A 7428-nucleotide genomic window follows, 5' to 3' on the forward strand; every position below is an offset into this window, starting at 1 on the left:
AACAAAATAAAGTATAGAAGAGAACTACAGAAACAAACAATTTAACAAAATCTCATTTTGATCAAAGAAGTCAAAGTGAAAAGAAACTTTTAAAATTCTAAAGATAACACTGACAAAGGAAACACACTACTTGAACTACTTGAACGGCATAAACACTAGTGTTATTTCACCTTTAATTACCCGTTTTAACAAATGAAAAACAACGACCCTTTCTCCACATACAGACGTTCGGACATTATATGCTGATTACAACGAAAACTGTAATGCATGAAGCAGAAAAACTACATCCGACTTTAGACAACAATCGTTAGTTAATACAGAAAAGGAAAACTGAAAATCAAATCCTGAGTCGTATTTACCAATAATTTCCTTTCTTTCTCAGGAAGCCGCCCGCAATAACAGATGCAAAGCACACACATTCTACTCACGAAACAGAACACAAATGTATTTTGTATTTGATCAGTTGTCTTCGTTTAGAGCAAAAATTGGATTTTTCACGCTTGGGAGGAAAAACTGAATCCTCGGGGACAGCTGTGCGAGTCAGTGTGTGTGTCATCATCATCCCCCCCATCGACGACAGCCCCCCAAACTGTCCCCTCCCCTTCAATCCTCGCAGCGCCTCAGCCGTCAACCAATCACTGGCTTTGCTCACGTCTGTCGCACGCTGTCGTGACTCGGCCTGCTCGCTGGCATGAATATTGATGAGCCACGGTGGGCGGGGCTTCGGAGGCTGCGAAGCGCGAGTTATTGACAAGCCAAATAACCAAAGCTTTTCCTTCCAAGTTTATAAGCAGTTGGGCCAACAGTGGGCAAACTGACGGACAGCATTGCTGCAGCAAACTTCGGACACGTGTGACGCTGTTGTGGACAGCTTACTGGCGGCAGTAATAAGAACTGAGGAATAGATTCTTCTGCCAGACTTGTTCGAAGACTGTCTCCTGCTGCTGCTAAGGTTAATTCCCCCAAGTTTTCACATCGGAGAGGACCTTTTTCTGTACCTGGCGGCGTGTCGTCCCGTGGGAAAAACAGTGTGCGATGGTTTGCAGGTAAACACGGCGTGCTTTTCTTATGTGATGTGTCTGTCGCGTTTGTCTCTTGCTGTCGCTGGGTTTATGAATTATTTATGTTTGCTCTTTGTGCTTGCTGTTTATACTTTGTTGTTCTTTCGCCGCTGGTGACAGGATTTAGGGTCTCTTTGGGGAATTTGACTGTCGACTTTGATTGGAGTGGCGATTTCATTGCTGTGTTCGGTGCGTTACTAGTGCCATTTTTATGCGTTTCTGAGTGCAGTGCACCATCACAAACATCACCACATGCCATATTTTATTAAAGTCATGTTCTGTAAAAACAAAATGATATTTGAAACAAACCCGAATGCTTAGAATTCCTGACAAGAGCATGGCTGTGTATTCCAAATCTTCAAATTTATTTCTTGGAAAGTTTATTGAGTTGTTTGTACTTTTGTTTGTTCATTTGTTTATTTGCAGTTTTCTGTGTGTTGTTGTTTGTTTTTTGCTGTTGTGATGCGTGCTTGTTTTTGAGTTTTCTGCTTTAAGTGTTCATGAATAATTCTTGTACATTACTAGGTAAAAATAAATGATGTTCTGTTCGGTTTTGTTCTAAAGTCTGGTTTCTGTACACATATTTTTCTTGCTTCGCGTTTAAATTCCTGGTACATGTAGTATTGAACTATTTTGTGTTTTTGTTTAATTGTTTGTTGTTAGCTTTTGTGTGTGTGTGTGTGTGTGTGTGTGTGTGTGTGTGTGTGTGTTTGTTTGTTTGTTTGTTTGTTTGTTTGTTTGTTTGTTTGTTTGTTTGTTTGTTTGTTCGTTTGTTTGTTCGTTTGTTTGTTTTCGGTTTGTTTGTTTTCGGTTTGTTAGTTTGTTTTGGGGGGGTTTGTTTGTTTATTTGTTTGTTTGTTACTTTGTTACTTTGTTTGTTACTTTGTTTGTTACTTTGTTTGTTTGTTTGCTTGCTTGCTTCCTTGTTTCCAAATCGTATTTTATATGGTTCTGCGTCTTATTTAGGACCAAGAAAAATATTGTGTAAAATACTTATAATAACAAAGAGGATATAAAGAAGAAGAACCTTCTGTGTGGTCCTAAGTGAATTTGTTGTTCAAATATTAGGACCGGTTCTGAAGAAGGAAAAAACCCGGTATTTAACCTAATAATTTGATTTTGTAGGGTTCCCGGCGTGAATTGTGAATTTGGTCAAACTTGCAGATGATTACCATACATTTTTAACGCAAAAAGTAGTAAGAGTGTCTTTTATACACAAAATACTGCGTGTGTATGATCAGCTCTTAAATATTCTTTAAAAAATATATGTGTGCGCGCTTGCAGTTGTAAATTAAATGTATTAAAAAAAAGATGTATTGAATGAGCTCTTTAAGATTCTACGAATCTTCAGATCAACAAAATATAACAAGAAAAAAATGAACTGAATATATTCACCAGTCACCAGATACAAACACGCACGCGGAAAAATAAGGACCGGTTTCGACTAATGTCTACTTCAGCAACAAAATCAAAGGAAGAGTTGACAGACAGAAATAATGAAGAGAATAAGAAGGCAACAAGAGAATACAGACAGAAACTAACGTAACCTAACATTAAAAACATAATATAATAAAAGCTAAGGAAGAAAATCATGATGACAATGACGTGCGTGGAACAGAAACGTAATAAATACTTACATTAATTTTATTTAAGGCTTCAATCGCTTGTGTCTTCACTGCAAGTCGCTGAACTCCATTTTGTCAAGATAAGTGTTGTGTAATTAGTGTTCGTCTGTGTACTTACAAGACCGCTGGGTCGATATATTTGTCAACGTAAAGTTTTGTTTTGTCAATTCTTCTTCTTCTTCTTCTTCTGCGTTCGTGGGCTGAAACTCCCACGTACACTCGTGTTTTTTTGCACGAATGGAATTTTACGTGTATGACCGTTTTTTACCCCGCCATTTAGGCAGCCATACGCCGTTTTCGGAGGAAGCATGCTGGGTATTTTCGTGTTTCTATAACCCACCGAACTCTGACATGGATTACAGGATCTTTTTCGTGCGCACTTGGTCTTGTGCTTGCGTGTACACACGGGGGTGTTCGGACACCGAGGAGAGTCTGCACACAAAGTTGACTCTGAGAAATAAATCTCTCGCCGAACGTGGGGACGAACTCACGCTGACAGCGGCCAACTGGATACAAATCCAGCGCGCTACCGACTGAGCTACATCCCCGCCCGTTTTGTCAATAATTAAGCATTCCAACAACTTACCTTTCTTGGGTTTTTTATTCTGAATTTTGGAACGTTGGCAGTCTTTTTGATTTTGGAGTAATGCTCAAAAACAAAGATAATGACAGGAATACAGGGAAAGGGTTCAGAACTCGGACAGACTCTATTCTCCATCATTTGCTGATTCCAAAAACATATAAATATGTTATATTCGGATTAAAAACAAGCTCTGAAAATTAAATATATAAAAATTATTATCAAAATTTTTTTTTCGAAATCAATTCAAAAACACTTTCATCTTATTCCTTGTCGGTTCCTGATTCCAAAAATATATAGATATGATATGTTTGGATTAAAAACACGCTCACAAAGTTAAAACGAAGAGAGGTACAGAAAAGCGTGCTATCCTTCTTAGCGCAACGAATACCCCGCTCTTCTTGTCAATTCCACGGGCACTGCCTTTGCCACGGGCGGTGGAGTGACGATGCTACGAGTATACGGTCTTGCTGCGTTCAGTTTCATTCTGTGAGTTCGACAGCTACTTGACTAAATATTGTATTTTCGCCTTACGCGACTTGTTGTTTTATGCTGATAACTAGCTTGTTTTCTTGCGAAGGAGTTTCATTTTGTGCTTAGTATTTGTTATTTCTTTAGTTAACCGTTTGGGCTAATTAAGAACACTAAACATTTGAGTTCATACAAAAATAGAGAATTAAATTAAATACTGGACAAACGATTAAACTAAGCTTAAGGCCTACTTAAGTGCCGGTCCATATAAGGGACCTTTCCCTATACCTTTCATTCTTTTCATTCTCTATGTTTTTAAGGGTATTATTACGTTTCTGTTCGACGCATGTCACTGTCACCATGTCTTCCTTCCTTAGTCTTTGTTCTTTTTATATTTAGTCAAGTTTTGACTAAATATTTTAACATCGAGGGGGAATCGAAACGAGGGTCGTGGTGTATGTGCGTGTGTCTGTGTGTCTGTGTGTCTGTGTGTGTGTGTGTGTGTGTGTGTAGAGCGATTCAGACTAAACTACTGGACCGATCTTTATGAAATTTGACATGAGAGTTCCTGGGTATGAAATCCCCGAACGTTTTTTTCATTTTTTTGATAAATGTCTTTGATGACGTCATATCCGGCTTTTCGTGAAAGTTGAGGCGGCACTGTCACGCCCTCATTTTTCAACCAAATTGGTTGAAATTTTGGTCAAGTAATCTTCGACGAAGCCCGGACTTCGGTATTGCATTTCAGCTTGGTGGCTTAAAAATTAATTAATGACTTTGGTCATTAAAAATCTGAAAATTGTAAAAAAAAAAAAAAAAATTATAAAACGATCCAAATTTACGTTTATCTTATTCTCCATCATTTGCTGATTCCAAAAACATATAAATATGTTATATTCGGATTAAAACCAAGCTCTGAAAATTAAATATATAAAAATTATTATCAAAATTAAATTGTCCAAATCAATTTTAAAACACTTTCATCTTATTCCTTGTCGGTTCCTGATTCCAAAAACATATAGATATGATATGTTTGGATTAAAAACACGCTCAGAAAGTTAAAACAAAGAGAGGTACAGAAAAGCGTGCTATCCTTCTTAGCGCAACTACTACCCCGCTCTTCTTGTCAATTTCACTGCCTTTGCCATGAGCGGTGGACTGACGATGCTACGAGTATACGGTCTTGCTGAAAAATGGCATTGCGTTCAGTTTCATTCTGTGAGTTCGACAGCTACTTGACTAAATATTGTATTTTCGCCTTACGCGACTTGTTTTAAGGTTAGGTTGCGTTAGTTTCTGTCTGTATTTTTCTGTACTTACTCTCTCTCTCTCTTTTTTTTCTATCTCTCTCAGTATCTCTCTCTCTCACTCACTCTCTCTCTCTCTCTCTCTCTCTCTTTCTCTCTCTCTCTGTCTTTCTCTGTCTCGGTCTGTCTGTCTGTCTGTCTGTCTGTCTGTCTGTCTGTCTGTCTCTCTCTCTCTCTCTCTCTCTCTCTCTCTCTCTCTCTCCCTCTCTCTCTCTATCTCTCTTTGTCAACTCTTTTTTCTTTCTCTTTTTGCTGAAATAAGACATTAGTCGAAACCGGGTCTTATTTTTCCGTGTGCGTGTTTGTATAACTGGGGAGTACAGTTTCTTTGTTATCTTGTTTTGGTTCTTCTCGCCTGCAGTCTCTTGCTCGTTATAAGCAGACAACAGGGTTTGAAAAGGCTCAGCGAGCTAGGCCCCAACATTAGATAAGTGGGTTCAAGTGCTAGTCTTTCGGATGAGACAAAAAAAACGAGGTCCCTTCGTGTACACTACATTGGGGTGTGCACGTTAAAGATCCCACGATTGACAAAAGGGTCTTTCCTGGCAAAATTATATAGGCATAGATAAAAAATGTCCACCAAAATACCCGTGTGACTTGGAATAATAGGCCGTGAAAAGCAGGATATGCCCCGAAATGGCTGCGATCTGCTGGCCGATGTGAATGCGTGATGTACTGGGTAAAAACATTCCATCTCACACGGCATAAATAAATCCCTGCGCCTTGAATATGTGTGCGATATAAATTGCATAAAAAATTAAAAAATATATCCCTGCGCTTAGAACTGTACCCACGGAATACGCGCGATATAAGCCTCATATTGATTGATTGATTGATTGAGATAAATCGGAGTGCCATATAGTATTATTTCATGTATGGGTTTTAAGACACAACAATTTTTTGCTCTCTCTATTCTAACATGGGTGTGTCGCTGAAATGTATTAACGCCTTTCGTGTCTTCTTTGAATTCACAATGGGATCAATTGAGTAAAAACAAATGTGCTTTATGTTTTTCTACAAAACAAATACACATGTTTTAATAGAAAAAAGTTTGTTTTTGAACGCTCCTTAAAATTCTATGATACCAAAGCCATTGAATACGCCGCGTCGTTATTTTCAATAAACAATATTCCTTTTCGTCGTATGAATTCACACAAATGTGTTACCGAAAGACACAACAGTGCATGTTTGCGTGATCAATCAATCAATCAATCAATGAGTCTTATATCGCGCATATTCCGTGGGTACAGTTCTAGGCGCTCTGCAGTGATGCCGTGTGAGATGAAATTTTATACGGCCAGTAGATTGCAGCCATTTCGGCGCATATTTACCTTTCACGGCCTATTATTCCAAGTCACACGGGTATAGGTAGACAATTATTAACTGTGCCTAAGCAATTTTGCCAGGAAAGACCCTTTTGTCAATCGTGGGATCTTTAACGTGCACACCCAATGTAGTGTACACGGGGGGAGGTTTGGACACCGAAGAGAGTCTGCACACAAAGTTGACTCTGTGAAATAAATTTCCGCCGAACCTGGGATCGAACTCACGCTGACAGCGGCCAACTGAATACAAATCCAGCGCGCTACCAACTGAGCTACATCCCCGCGTGATGTCAACTATTAACACCATTGCACACAAAAACACGAGGAAATCCGAATTACACAAGCAATTCCAAACGAAATAAAAATCCAAAGAAAAGAAGATACGGTAAAGGGAAGATAAAAGACTGAACCGAAGAAAAATCCGAGTATAAAACGATATTCTAAAACCACTATCAATCCAAATAAAAGACGCGACATTCTAAACCAAATCCATGGCAGCTTGGAATAAAAGGCTGTATTTTAGTCCATCTGTTTTTCATTCCTCGTTGAATATCTCTGAGCGGAATAATATGTTGTGAATATACACAAACTCCGAGAGCGTGAACAGTGCGATATCTGTCATTCAGATGGAGTGGATTACTGCATAACTGTGCAAAAACTAATCAATAGACAAACAGACAAACTGACAGCCAAACAATGCGCTTGACACGCGTAAATATAAGAATATTAACATAACCAAACAGAGAATATATGATTATATCTTTAACGCCTTGTCATGAATATATACGGTGCTGTTGTTTGCTCGAATATTTCAAATTGAACTCTGATCGACCAGGTTGACTAAAAATGCGCTGCAGGATAAAATACAAACTAAAATAATAATAAGTTTGTTTCACACAAAAAAAGAAGAAGGAAAGAAAAAAAACGAAGACAGAAATAAAGATGCAAGGAAGTAAGACAAAACGAAAGAAAAGGATTAAAAAAAAAAAGGACACAAATAAATTCAGGCAGAAAACCCCCCAGATATTCAGTAAGAAAGAAAGAAACAAAGAAACATAT

General features: G+C 38.3%; 1 protein-coding gene across 1 annotated transcript in view; it reads left to right on the forward strand.

Annotated features, from left to right (window-relative positions):
* The first annotated feature begins 796 nt into the window (after positions 1-796).
* Positions 797-7428, forward strand: part of LOC138980342 (uncharacterized) — a 14707-nt gene continuing 8075 nt past the window's right edge. Inside the window, exon 1 of the mRNA XM_070353212.1 lies at positions 797-1046. The gene's annotated coding sequence lies outside the window, so the exon portion shown is untranslated. The remainder of the gene's footprint in view (positions 1047-7428) is intronic.

This window comes from Littorina saxatilis, linkage group LG1 (genome assembly GCF_037325665.1).
Source record: "Littorina saxatilis isolate snail1 linkage group LG1, US_GU_Lsax_2.0, whole genome shotgun sequence".
Taxonomy (NCBI): Eukaryota; Metazoa; Mollusca; class Gastropoda; order Littorinimorpha; family Littorinidae; genus Littorina; species Littorina saxatilis.